Source organism: Crocodylus siamensis, chromosome 4, assembly GCF_052110815.1.
Source record: "Crocodylus siamensis isolate JL-2025a chromosome 4, ASM5211081v1, whole genome shotgun sequence".
NCBI lineage: Eukaryota > Metazoa > Chordata > Crocodylia > Crocodylidae > Crocodylus > Crocodylus siamensis.
In genome coordinates, this window is record NC_143398.1 from 149,734,053 (window position 1) to 149,747,790 (window position 13,738).

Below are 13,738 nucleotides of genomic sequence, written 5' to 3' on the forward strand. Positions count from 1 at the left end.
CAGATGCACCCCGCCCTACATTATTCTTTGTCTCTGCCCTGCAGAGGCATGCTGGGTGCCTTGGTTCTCACTGTGAATGCACTGAACTGCACTGTGAATGAACTGTGAATTTTCACTGAAATGTAACTGACTTGTGTTTTTACTAATAAAAAGACATTAAAGGATTCAGTAAAAACATTAAAAACCTTAAGTGAATCGCCCAGTGGGGATGCCAAGGACACTGCTCCATCTCCACTGCATGCCTGAGGCGTGGGGTGTGAACCACACATGGGGGGCGGGGGGGAAGGAAGGGTGTTTTGTAAGTGTTCCAGAAAATAAAAGCCAACCATTACACAGAAGAGTTGCCCTCATTCAAGTGTTAAGGAAAGCTCCCCTATGCATGCCTGGCCCAGTATTTCCACTTGCTGCTTTTTCTTCTTGTCTGTTGGGTTCTGGGGTGGATGGGCAGAGGGGGCGGGGGATGACTGTTGCTTGCAACAAGGTGCTGCAAGATTTGGGATCGGGGTAAAAAAGTATTCAACCTCCCATAACAGTACACCCTGCAACTCTTTCCAGTAATGCCATCACTCCATAAATGCTCCCAAGCAAAGCATCTCCACACTGAGGTGGATGGCGGGGACAGCATCATCACATTGTCTCCCAACCCACACATCCCCAAACTGTATGGACAGATTTAATGTAACTCATGGTTTTAGTATTAAAAATTTAAAAAGGGTAAATAAAATCATCATAAGATTGTTAAAAAAGAATGATTCATATGACCTGTCTTTTGTGCAACTACCTTGCATACATGCACAAAGCTGACCCAACATGCCCAAGCATTAGGCGCAGAAGAGTTGCTAATTGCCCTCTTTCCAATGTTAAAGAAGGCTCTCCCATGCCTGCCCCAGTATTTCAGCTTGCCTTTCCAGTAATGTCATCACTCAGATAAACCCACCCAAGCAAAGGATCCCCATGCACATAAGGGTGGGCACCGTCCTCACCTCTCCCAACCGACCCCTTCCACCCCTGAACTGCAGGGACTGCAATCTGCCTATGAAAGAAAACATGCCACACACACAAATGACATAATTTTAAAATTGTATTTAAAATAAGGTAAAAAAAGGTAGAAAAACCAAGTCCTATTTAACAAAAGCAAGTTGCTTCTAACAGGTGGGTGTTGATTCATGCTTTCCTTCTTAATGCTGAAAATTTTCAGTTTCAGATCTCCAAAGTGTTCTGCAGGGAGGAGAAGAAAAAAGAAGAATGGGGTGGGTTTTGAAACAACAAAAATCTACACACCGCCTGCAGCCCCACCACTCCCCAAGGTTGGTGGGACATTTATTACCTATATATCACCAGGGGTACTTCGTATCCTGGGGGGAGGGTCTGGCAGGCAGCATCCACCTGGGCTATCCGTCATGGTTCTGGAATGGGAATATCAGTTATAAAAAATAGGAAGGTTTGAAATATTGAATTGTTAAGGGGTACCACACTCCATATATTTGCAAACTTACCATTCTGGTGATGCCGCTTGGCAGTGCTGAATACCGTGATAGGCACAGTGGGCAGAGATCCTGGGTGGCTGGGACACAGGTGCATGGAGTATGGGGAACATATACACTACCCCTGGTAGAAGTAAGGACAAAACTGCCAGGGGGTAGTTAACAGTAACAGAACTTTGCAATATAATAGGTTCCTCCTCCATGTACCTTTATTAATTATTCTGTGCCCCCACACGGTGTGCCCTGGCTGCCTGTGGTCAGCTGTGGGACCAGGAGGAGGGAGGGATGGATGGGCAGGAAAAAAAACCAGAAAGAAAAAAAATAGCAGTGGCAGCTACTGGTCACTACAGAAATAGCACAGTGCTGCCTGGTGGTAATGGAAAGTAATTACAAGTCTTTGAGTCACTGTTTGCATGACACAAATCCATAGATAGGGCAGCATAAGCGGCAGCTACACAAAATAAAACATGTCCAAGCAGCATTAGTTTAATGCATCAAAAAGACTTTTAAAGCAGCAGGAAATCCCACTTGTACAAATACAGTTGTGGGTGGTTAAACATGAAAGATCGTGGCATGTACAAATGCCCTTTGATGTATTTATCCTTGCAACCTCTCTCTGAGGTAGGTTCATGCTATTGACCCCCTTGCACAGGTCCAGATCCTCAATGTGGTTTAGACTTCAGTTAGATGCTTTTTGAGAAGGTGGGCATCAGTCACTTGTTGAGGTAACAGGGAATCTGAGGTGAGCACTAAGTCCTCATCTCAAAAGCTGTACACTAGTTCCCTAAATCTTTAGGCCAGCGACCATCCATCCTCACTTCCAAAAATATCCCTGTCAGAGTGCATGGGATTTGGATAAGATGTCTAAGGGGATAAATCAGTGGCAATAACCTTAATAAGTAGTATGGCAAAGGTGACCCACAAAAGACCTTTTCAGAAACTTGTATGACCACACAGCCACCATATGTTCTTACATCTGCCCCATTGCCTCATTCCCCCTCAGCCCCATTCCTTGCTTTCTTGTCCGCTGTGCGATGTCTAATTTAAGCTTGTAAAGGTAAGGGCTCTGCCTTTTATTGGCTGTAAAGCCTCTAGCGTGCTCCAGGCACTGTATGAAAACCAAATAACCTCTGAGTAGATTTCCAATAGGAAACTCAATGGGCCTTGAGGATGGTGGAAGCAACAACTTCCCAGCTGTGCCCCTGAAATCCTGTGACCTGAAAGAGCAGCCCTAGAGGAATCCCAAAATAGGTGCTGTACATTTTGGGCACTTTTGCTCTGCGTGGCACTGTGTTTTGCTGCCTGCTGCAACTCCCTTGTAAGGACAGAGTATCAATATGGACTTCACTTGAGCAAATAACCTCACCACCACAGCCAGGTGCTCAAAGCTCCTTATTTAGATGGCACTCCACTCAGCTGCCTTAAATTTCAGCAGAAATCAGAACTTGTGGCATAGGTGATATCTTTTATTAGACCAACTAGATTTTTGCAAAAAAATATTATTTAATAGCAAATTTTGGGCACAAGCACCCTTCTTCAAACATAAGAGAAAAGATTGTAAAAGTTCTCCCAGGTACAAATGAAAGTTCATATTTCATAGAAGACTTAAAGGTAGTAAAATCTCCTGTTTGGCAGAGTACATCTTATGTAGGTTAGTTTCAGAGAAAAGTTGGAATAGTCTGTTTACCTCGAAGTTCTTTGGTGGCAAGCAGGATTTAGTCATATTTCCTTCTGGTTCTGATGTTTCATATTTCACAGAAGAGAAAAAGGATGGAATGCTCTTCTGGACAGGAATTTCTTATGTGGTGAGGTGTTTCGGGGCTCTGTGGTGATGCAAATTACCTTGAACAAAGGCAGGAGCAGGGGCTCAGGTTTCAGGTGGTAAAACTTAGTTTCCTCCTTGTAAAATTATGAAGGTTTCAGTTTAAAAAATCGGCTAAAATTCAATATCCCCCATGTGTCAGGCATCCAGGTTGTGTCCATATTGGTCTAGAGGCAAAAGGAATCAGAACTCATGGCAGAGATTATATCTTTTATTAGACCAGCTAGATTTTTGCAAACAAAAAATTTAATTTCAAGCTTTTGGGCACAAGCACGCTTCTTCTTTCTTTACATGTCAGCACATTTTTTACAAGCACCACATCAAGAGTTTAGCTTAATGCCTTTTCCATGTCAGTAGCAGAGCTGGACACAGAACCTAGATATCCTGAGTGCCATACCCCTGTTCTAAGCAGTGAATACTACTGCCTCTTCTTCTATTTGGGTAAAACTCTGGAACCAACATTGTACTAATTACTGATTCAATACTAATTGCAACTCTTCTTGGCTTGTAGCTAATATCCCTTTCTAAGCACCTAGATACTGGCACATAAACAAATACAGTAAAAGCCCTGTTATCCAGCATTTTAATAACCAGCACTTCTATATACGGGAATTTCCACGAATACAGGCGGAGGGAGGGGGAAGCTTACACGCAGTGGCCACTGCCGCCACCCACTACCCTGCACTGCCACTGCCCCACATGCAGCCCCCACCACCCCCTGCTCCACGTGCAGCTGCTGCCAGCCCTGCTGCCCTCCACTGCATATCCAGCCAGAAACCCCTGTGCCTCAGATAACCAGCATTTTTAGATTACTGACACCCCCCCCATTCCCCATTCATCCTGGAAAACAGGGCTTTTACTGTACCTGTCTCCAGCCATGCCCGTCTTCTATTTGCCTTTCAGCTCTAAACCAGTGATTACCTGTGATGCGATCTGGGCCAATTTCTAAGACACGTTCCTGGATAATTGTCAACTTGCGAGGAGTAGGATTGATTTCAGAGTAAATTATATGTTGCTGCAGCTGGTTGCATTTCCTGTACTCAGTGTGTGAATACCAACTGCTAGGCAGTATCCCTTAGGAGTCTGTCACTCAAGAGTTTGACATCAAGCAAAGCTAGAAAGAAAACAGGGTAAGAAGTTGAAAAATGTTAGAAGTTGTTTAGGAGGTATTTCTGTTGTTCTAATGGTACGCAAAGAGGAAATGCATGTCATGGCAGCAGCTTAACTAGGGTGGGATGAGGGGACCACCAGCCCGATGCCAGTTTTAGAGGGGCACCAGAATCGTGGCCTCCAAAGAAGCCTGTGACCCAGCAGTCATAGCCTGTACATTGGGCCTAGTGCGAAGTGGCTAGTATTCATTTTGGATCCAGTTTTGGCAGATTTGGGGGCCAGTGATTCAGTTCAGTGATTTGAATCACTGTCCTGAATCAGTTTGGCTAAATCTGATTCAGAGATTCAGCTGCTGTCAAATCTCTGAATCTCCAAATCACACAGGTCCATCCCCTGCCTGCTCTCTCAGCCCCAGCAATGGCTGTCCCACCCGCTTCAGCTCCTGGCACTTTGAAAAAAAAAGCCCCAAATCACCAGATGCTGCCAGGTCGGGGGGGCAATCCCCACTGCCCCCCACTGCCCCATGCTGCATGAGGGGCTGTGCATGAGCCCCCTCCCCCCCCATGGTTGTCCTGCCTGCCCCGTCTGTGGCCCTCTAAGGAAAAAATACCCCCCAAAACCCCAAACTCACCAGTTCCTGCCCAGTGGGGGGGGAGGGGGCATCTCCACTGCCCCGCACCTCTGAATCCAATCAGCACCTCAAGCTTTGCGCTGCCCTACTGTACATGTAACCCTGTTACTGTATCTGTGTTCTGTGTGACAACCTCTCCATGATGCTTCTCTACATACCTCCATTATGAGGCACCATAAGATTGTTGAGAATGCTGTCTCTTATTTGCATATCATCATTTACTGGTATGCATGGGGGGGTGAAGGGAGTGAGAATGCTTTTTACTTGTTTTGACTGTGCTAACATGCTTCTAACTTCTTTTTAACAGTTGGAATAAAAGGGGCCAGGAAAATCAGGTTTGCATGCATTGGTTCTGCCTTCTAAAATTGTAACATTTATAAGGGTACTGATGCCACAAGAGAAAATTGGGTAAACTTTGCCATGGGGTCAACACTTACTATGAATATTGTGGTTGTTAAGATGGTGGTATCCTTGACTCAGGAATGCCAGCATAGGTGGAAGGGAAGCTCCAGATAGTTACAATGTCATGGGTAGAGGAGATACCACAAGGTGGTTTTCAGCCCAGGTAGTTTTACTTACCTTGCAGGGGAGATACCCTTCTTCTCAGCCTTGAATAATTTGATATAGTTAGAGGGTGAAGGCCTGTCCTTTGCACTGTGGGCAGGCTGACCCCTGACAGTGTCTACAAATGCCTCCAAATGTGAAGATCTCAGGTACACAATTTACGATGACAAGAGATTGCTCTCAGGCTTTCCCTCTAGCCCAGGGGTGGGCAAAATGCGGCCTGTGGGCTAGATGTGGCACGCCAGGCCATTCTATCCAGCCCCCGGGGCTCCCCTGGGGCAGTGTGCAGCAGCATAGCAGCACCCACAGTGGTGGTATGCAGTGATGGGACAATGTCCCCAGCAGTTGCAAGGAACAATGACAGCTTCACCAGAATAGTGCCCCCCCCACCCCAGCAGTGAAACAGGGGAAAGCTTGGGCTAATAGCTACATGGGCTCCACTGGCTACCAAGTTTAACTTTTGTGGGCACATCTAAATGTGCAATTAGTGCTATATGGGTTTACTGCACAGTAATTTACTGAGGAGTAAACCTGCTGTGCACAGGCCTCTACACATGTGGCCATTTGGGAGCAGATTTGCTCCTCATGGCACTAGCCTGCTCCCAGCCTCCTCTGGCCCTGCAGCATCCAGGGGGAGCTAGAGGCTCTGGCCACACCTGCCTATGACTGGGAACCCTCTTTAAAAGGCAACATCGTCCACTGCTCCCTGCCCATCTGCCTTTCTGGCCTAGAGCAGGCTGCAGCATGCTGGCACACTGTTCTGTGACCTAATCACCAGAGCCTGTGCCCACCTTGTGATGGCTGCTCCACCCCCCAGACCCCAGGAACAACATCCAACACCCTCGGCTCCTACTCTCCACCCTGCTCACTGTGTTTTGTCACCATGGCGACTGCTACCTGGCCCAGGTCATTCTCAGCCCTTATGGCCTCCTGTGCTGCATGGCCATGTGGTCAGGCTCACCATGGTGTCTGAGGCCCCTGGCACCATGTTGCTACCACCCAGCCCCTGGAGCTACCATCCACACCCCAGCCATCCAGGACTGATGGCTGCACATTATCCAGAGTGTCTGGGATGATGAGCTGTGGCTGGAGTCCTTTTGGACAACCTGGGCCACCTTCCAGGAGCTCCTAAAGCAGCTCCAGCTACACCTGGTATGGGCAGGACAACACCATGTGGCAGTCCCTCTCTGAAGGCACCCAGCTGGCCATCACCCTGCTCAACTGGCCATGCCCACCAGCCTGTACTATGTCAGCCACCCCTTCAGCATGGGCAAAGTGGCAACCTCCAAGACATGCTGAGGTACAGCATGCTCTGGGTGCATGACCCCTTGGAAGTGGTAGTGGGTTCTGTGCCCTAAGCTTCCCCCAGTGTATCAGGGCCCTGGATGGGACCCAAATCCCTGTCATCTGCCTGCCCTGTGGTGACCACCCCTACTACAGCCAGCAGGGCTTTCACTCCATTGTGCTCCAAGCCGTAGTCAACCACTGTGGCAACTTCACCAAAGTGAAAGCCTGCTGGGCAGGCAGCATCTACAATACCTATGTGTTCTGCAACTCCACCCTGTCAGCCCTGGTAGACAGCAGGCACTTCATGCTGAGGACGCTGGACCTCAAGTAGGGCTCAGTGATTGTCTCAGCCCTCTTCATCAAGGACCCCACACATCCACTCCTCCCCTGGCTAATGTGGCTCCCCCTTCTGCAGCCAGCAGCCAGGGCCAGCAAGGCCCCTGTACAGTGCTGGTCCCACTGGAGGCAGCTCCTACTCTAGGACCACATGGAGCTGGGGCAACCAGCAGGGGTGGTCTCAGGTGGGGGGTGGCAGCTTGTGGGGGACCCAGGGCAGGTGCCACGGCAGGGGGACATGGCTGCTGGAGGCGCCACTGCACTTCTGCTTAAGCCCACTGCGGGGCTTGTGGCTGGCCAGCAAGTGGCTGCCAGGGTTCTGAGAGGGCTAGGGCTGGGGGCAGGGTGGCATGAATGTGACCACCAGGGACAAGATGGTGTCCAGCACCCAGAAGTCCTCCTCCATGGCCTCCACTGCCCTGGCCACCATGATGGCCTGCCACTCCTGGGCCTCCACTATCCTCTTGAGGAGGGCAAAGTGCCTCTCTTCAAGGGTTAGGAGCTTGTCCCAGAACACCTGGTCCTCCCAAGCCCTCTCCTCCTCACACACTACTCTTTCTCACTCACACACTATGTCTCCTACATACTAGGCCTGCAAGTCTGCCAGCCACTCCTCTGCCAGGGTTACAAGTCAGTCCATCAGCCAGGTCCAGTCCTAGGTCCACCACTGCTGGAGCCAGTGCATACAGAGGACCCTGGCCAAAACTGGCAGTGACCCTGATGGTGCATCCCTGCTGGCAGCTGGTGCCTCTCCCCTCCCTGCAGCTACTGGACCTGTAGAGCCAAGAGAAAGAGGTTGTTTGTGAGAGTTTGCAACATTTCTGAGATAACATACACTTTCTAAGCACTTGGAGGAAAAGAAGGTGATTAGAAACAGTCAGCATGGATTCACCAAGAGCAAGTCATGCCTGAGCAACCTGACTTCCTTCTATGAAGAGATGACTGGCTCTGTGAATGCAGAGAGACCAATGGATGTGGTGTACTACCTTGATTTTAGCAAGGCTTCTGATACTGTCTCCCACTACATCTGAGAACCTTGTGCAGGACCCTGAGCTTTGATGGTGCAGCAAGCAAGCCTGTGCTGCCCCACGATATTAGTTACCACCTGGAGTGGTACCTATGCCTATGCTACATATCCCTGCTCCCCACAGCCAATGATGACATTGCCACCAACTTCAATGTATTTAATCACATGTGAGAGGCCTGTGCCTGCCTTGCTGAGTGGGCACAGGCTGCTCAATAAAGTTTTGCACTGTCTCCTGTCATCCTACCTGCTGTAGGGGGGAACTCCAGGAGTCAGGGGGAGTTTGGGCAGGAGCTTACCAGCTGGGCAAGGCAGGCATGCATGGTGACCCGAGTCCTTCCCTGCTAGTGGCAATGATGTGAGGCTTCTGGTCCCGGGGTGCAGAGGCACAGTGTCTGGCTGACTGGGCAGGGCCCCCTATGGGGAGGAGCTGGAGCCGGTGAGAGTAGGCAGTTCCATGGCTGAGCTGGCCCTCTGGGTGGGACTACATACCCTGAGCTGGCCAAGGCAGGCACTGAGCCAGGCTGGCAGAGCTGCTGGACGATACCACAGCGTGATGGGCTCCTGGCAGCCTGAAGGGCCCTCTCCCACTGATGACTTGTGACTGATGCCAGGCTGCAGTGGAGCCCGTGCAGTTAACTATGGCATGGTTAATCAACCACATAGTAAACTAACTGACTGCACACTTGTAAGTGTCTGCAAGTGTAGATGCTGATGTTTTACCGTACAGTTAATTAGTCTACTGCATGGTAAAGCATCTCACATAAGCATGCCTAGAGGGACTAAGAGAAAACTCTGAACACATTGACTCTGATGCAGTGTTAACAGTTAGGTGAGGTGCACTACTGATAAGGGTTTTACAAATCTGTTTATTGCCTCATTTTCCTTTCCCTTTAAATAAACCATTATAGTTTAATATTGCTTAAAAGGGGGGGAAGTTTGTTCACATTGAAATACTGAGACAGAAGTTATTTCCCTAGGTTTCTGGGTGGGAGCTCAACCCAAGATAATACATGCATGTAAAACCCCTAAATCGAAATCAGCCCTTGATACTGCTATCCTGTGCCTGCCAGAAGGGTTACACACAGAATCAGTCCCAGGGAGACAGCATGCAGAGAACTGGCCCCAGCTCCAGCCCCAGCGAGACAGCACACAGCCACTGTCAGGTAAGACTGTCCTGTCACTAGTATGCCTTTGAGTCATAGTGTTTAGCAACACCCAACATGCTTCAACTGTACTTCCAAAGCACTCTTAAAATGAGGTCAGGATCATTCTGCACATTTTACAGGTAGCTGAGGCACAGCACATAGCAGTGACTGGCTCAAGGTACTCTCAGTAAGCCCATGACAGAACTGGAACTATAACTCATATCTCTTGAGTCCATCCTCTCCTAGACTTCAGTTATCACATGGGTATTTGGTAGTCTGTCCCATAACAACCTAGAACAGGGTGGGCAAAATGCGGCCCGGGGGCCAGATGTGACCTGCCAGGCCATTCTATCCAGCCCATGGTGCCCCTAAAAATTTACAAAATTAATATTAATATTTAGCTGCCCCTGGCTGCCTCTCATGCAGCCCTCAATGGCTTGCCAAAACTCAGTAAGTGGCCCTCCGCCTGAAATAATTGCCCACCCCTGACTACAGGGCTGGTGCCTGCTAGTGGGACTATGGACAAACTTACCTTTAAAAGTGATTTAAAAGGGGAAATTTTGCTGCTACTTAGCAGCATGTATCATCTGTTATAATCCAACTGTTACATCTGCATGTAGCAACATGTTAGCTCAGTTGCTAAAACATTAACTCTGAATGAAATGGGGTTAAAGTTGGCATATTTATATCACTACAGAATTGTGCAGAGGTAGTATCCTAACAGCCTGTATCTATAATTTAAGAACACTACAATTGTAATGCCTGTCTATAGAAACATGGTGCTCTGGCCTCCCCTTGGTTTAGTTTGTATGATTGAAGTCAAAGCTGAAGGTAGCATGTGTTGCGACAGAGTCAATAAGCTGTGGCTAGAAAACCAAAAAAGCATCAGTAAACATACCATTTACAGCTGTTACCTGTCAGCTCTGTGTTCTTGGGGAACCCTGGCAAAGTATGCAGCCTGTCTGACTCACAAAGGACTCACGCCCACCTCACACCCTCCCCCACCTGAACAAGACCTGATTAGAGGAAGGATTTACAGAAAACAATAAAGATGCAGTGGGAGACACCTAAACTCCTCCAGACAAGGGTGATAGGAGTGAAGCAATTTCCCTGGCCTCATTTACATTGGAGATGGAACAGGATGACAACTTATTTTCATGGGAGATGGGACAGGAATGCACCTTCATTAGCATTCAGGATGGAGAACAGAGAGTCCAAGGCAAGGACTGCACTGAATTCTGGGATGAGAGAAGCAGGAGAGCACTGCATGATGGGGGATCCCTGCTTCAAATGCTAATCAACCCACCTCTGCACATACCCAGCTCAGCAATTCTAGTAATGGCTCCTTTATTGGTACTCAAAACACTGAATTTGCCTGTCTGTATTGTGAGCTCTCTCAGAGTAATACCACCCATGGCCAGGAGTGATCAGTTCCTATTATCCAGCATATGAGCCATTGTTTCCCCATAAACAAACCTAGTGTGCTCCCTTGAGCCCCTATAAACCCCCCCCCCACCACCACCACCTCAGTTTCAGTCTCTGTTCTGGTGTCTGGATCCAGACCAGTTCCACTGAGACTTCACCTTCTCCTTTCCTGCCTGGAATACCTTCACTGATAGTGCTGGGGGCTCTGCCTATCTGCAAGCTCCAACAAACACCTGGGAACCACGACTGGTTCAAGCTTCGCTGAGTGGCGAGATCCCAACTCTCTCTCTCTCTCTTTCTCTCTCTGTCTGACCTCAGGAACCTGACTGTTGCCCCCTTACTCCAGGCACCACTTTCTAAACCTGACTTTTGCTCTCTTACTGCAGGCACAGCTTTTCAACCCTGACTTCTGCTGATCAAACTTGAGCTAGACTTCCCCAAACACCCAACTGAACCCATGTAATATTGTAACTGCTATATTTATTTGTGTCTCTTGTATGGCTATTACTACTGGTATCATCCTAAGTTCATATAACTGTCAATAAATAACTTTTTATGGTCAAGATGCTTCCTATACTCTCTCTGAACCTCATTTACTCTTCCTTTGCCTTAACCTCCACATTTGCTCTGCAGTAACACTTCTTTTACCTAAGCCAAAAATCCCTGTAATGCCCCAAACTACTGTGGGATCTGCTCATCAAGGGAGTTACTACTAAGACCATTATGACAAGAAATTGGGAAGGCGGGGTGGGGAGGATGAACTAAGTTTGGTTCAAGGCATATAAGGGTATCAGCTGGAAGTTCAGAGTAACCCAGCCTGACTCAGATATGCTCTATTAACTGGTGTGTTTATGTCTGACTGCATTTTATTGTTGCCCAGATGAGCTGAGTTTAGGGCATATCAGGGTGTCAGCCTGTCAATGCTGAATAATCCAGCCCACTCAGACATACTCTATTAGCTTGTGTGTGTGTGTCTGACTGAATTTTATTGTTGCTCCGATTAACTGAGTCCACAGCATATGAGGGGGTCAGCCTGGACATGTTGATAACCCAACCAAGCTCAGGCATGCCCTATTAACTTGTGTGTGTGTATGTACATGTTTGACTGATTCAGTGATTGGAGGAACCCAGCCCCATTGAAACTCAATCCTACAAGGTAGCCTTGCTGGGGGTAAAGACTTGCAGAAGGGAGAGAGCTCCATATAGAAACACAAGTGACACAAGCAGCACATTGATAGAATTACAGAGACCCCAGAAATATACCCCTAATAAATAAGTACATCCCAAAATGACAGACAAATCTGGTAACATAACGGGTGAGCAAAATATGATTCACAGGCCAGCTCCCACCTCCCAACTGATTGTATTCAGCCTGCCGCTGCCCCCAGGGTGCTCAGCATGGGGCTGAGTCCTGCCAGCTCCCACCCTGAGCAGCCTGTGCCACACTCCTGCCCATTCTCCCCACCATGCCCCCCAACAGCATGGCCCTGGGCCTGGCTAATGTGTACAGCTTCCCAGTAGGCCTGCTGCTGCTTCTGTAGCCACCCAGATATTGCTCCCTTCGCCTCAAGTGGCTCCTCTTCCTCCTGCCCCTGACTCATCACTCAGGGCAGCAGATAGTGCAGGGAAGTAACGGTGGCCATGAGGACAAGTGCTGGGCACCACATGCCCAGTCAGGTGGCTCCTTAACCAGCACATGGGGCTCCGGCTCCAGCTCCCGGCTGCTCCCATCCATTCCGCTTGCCCAGCGCGATGAACAACCACATGCAGGAGGCCGAGTGGGTGGAAAGCAGCCCGGCCAGGAAGCTGTGCACACAGGCCGAGGCGATGCAATCAGTGGCTGCAGGGTGAGCGTGGGGTGGGTGCAGGTGGGAGCATGGCACAGGCTGCTCCAGGCAGAAGTGGGTGGGGCTTGACCCAATGCAGAGTGCTGCAGGGGCAGCTGCAGGCCAGATATAGGGGGAGGATCACACCTGCACCACACCACCTGAGTGAGCTTCCCTGCACGTACCCCCTGCCTCCTCTGTTCCTCCTCCTCTCCACCCCCAGCTGGTTCCTGTGCATGGGCATCCTCCCACACACATGAGCACACACACACCTCCACACATACACCCCATACCCAGCCCCCTACACACAATATACAAAAGTAAGACTTTATGTTGAGCTGTTATGCAATCACCTCTATATACACTAATAATAAAACACAGAACAAAAATATTTTTTGAAATAAAATTAAAATTCTTTATAGTAAATATTTTATTTTAGTGTATTTGTTTTTTATCTATAATGTGTTAAAATTATACCTTCTGAAAGTTTTTATGTATGCAGCCCTCAACAGGGCACCAAAACTCATTAAGTGACCCACCAGCTAAAATAATTGCCCATCCCTGATTTATAGTAAAATGAAGTTCCCTGCAACCTGAGGGCTCCCCAAGCCTGTGACTATCTGGGGAGGCCTGCAGGAGGATATGTGCTGAGGTACCTGCCACTCGAACCAATGTTGTCTTCAGCCCCAACCAAGATTCATTTTACATATACTGTACATTCACATATTAGTGTGAGGATCACTGTACTACAGAAAGAAAACTGACAGGGGACCAGGGCCACATTGTAGCAGAGTAGCTCGAGTTTGCACTCTGTCTTTGTAATGGAGCGACATTAGGATGGCCTCACCCATATTCCTAACTGAGCATTACTGAAATTTGTTTAGACATCTCCCAATTAGTAAGTGTAGTGCAACTAACAAGTGAGCCTTAGCACCTCCAATGGGAAGTAAAGGCTGCATTTATCTGCTCAGAAATGTTTTCTACATACAAATTCAGTCCCTCCATTCCTTGTTGTCTAGTGTGATGTTGAGAACAAGACAAGCTCATTGCAGTGCTTTCAGACAGATGGACCCAGAAAGAC

General features: G+C 48.4%; 1 long non-coding RNA gene across 2 annotated transcripts in view; it reads right to left on the bottom strand.

Moving 5' to 3' along the window:
* Positions 1-1,103: 1,103 nt before the first annotated feature.
* Positions 1,104-13,738, bottom strand: part of LOC149866771 (uncharacterized) — a 57,804-nt gene continuing 45,169 nt past the window's right edge. Inside the window, exons 2-5 of one of the 2 annotated variants that reach the window (XR_016441949.1) lie at positions 4,228-4,420; positions 3,172-3,473; positions 1,328-1,406; positions 1,104-1,218 (exon numbers count right to left, since the gene is read on the bottom strand). This is a non-coding gene — a long non-coding RNA (uncharacterized LOC149866771). The other variant, XR_016441950.1, reaches the window with a different exon arrangement.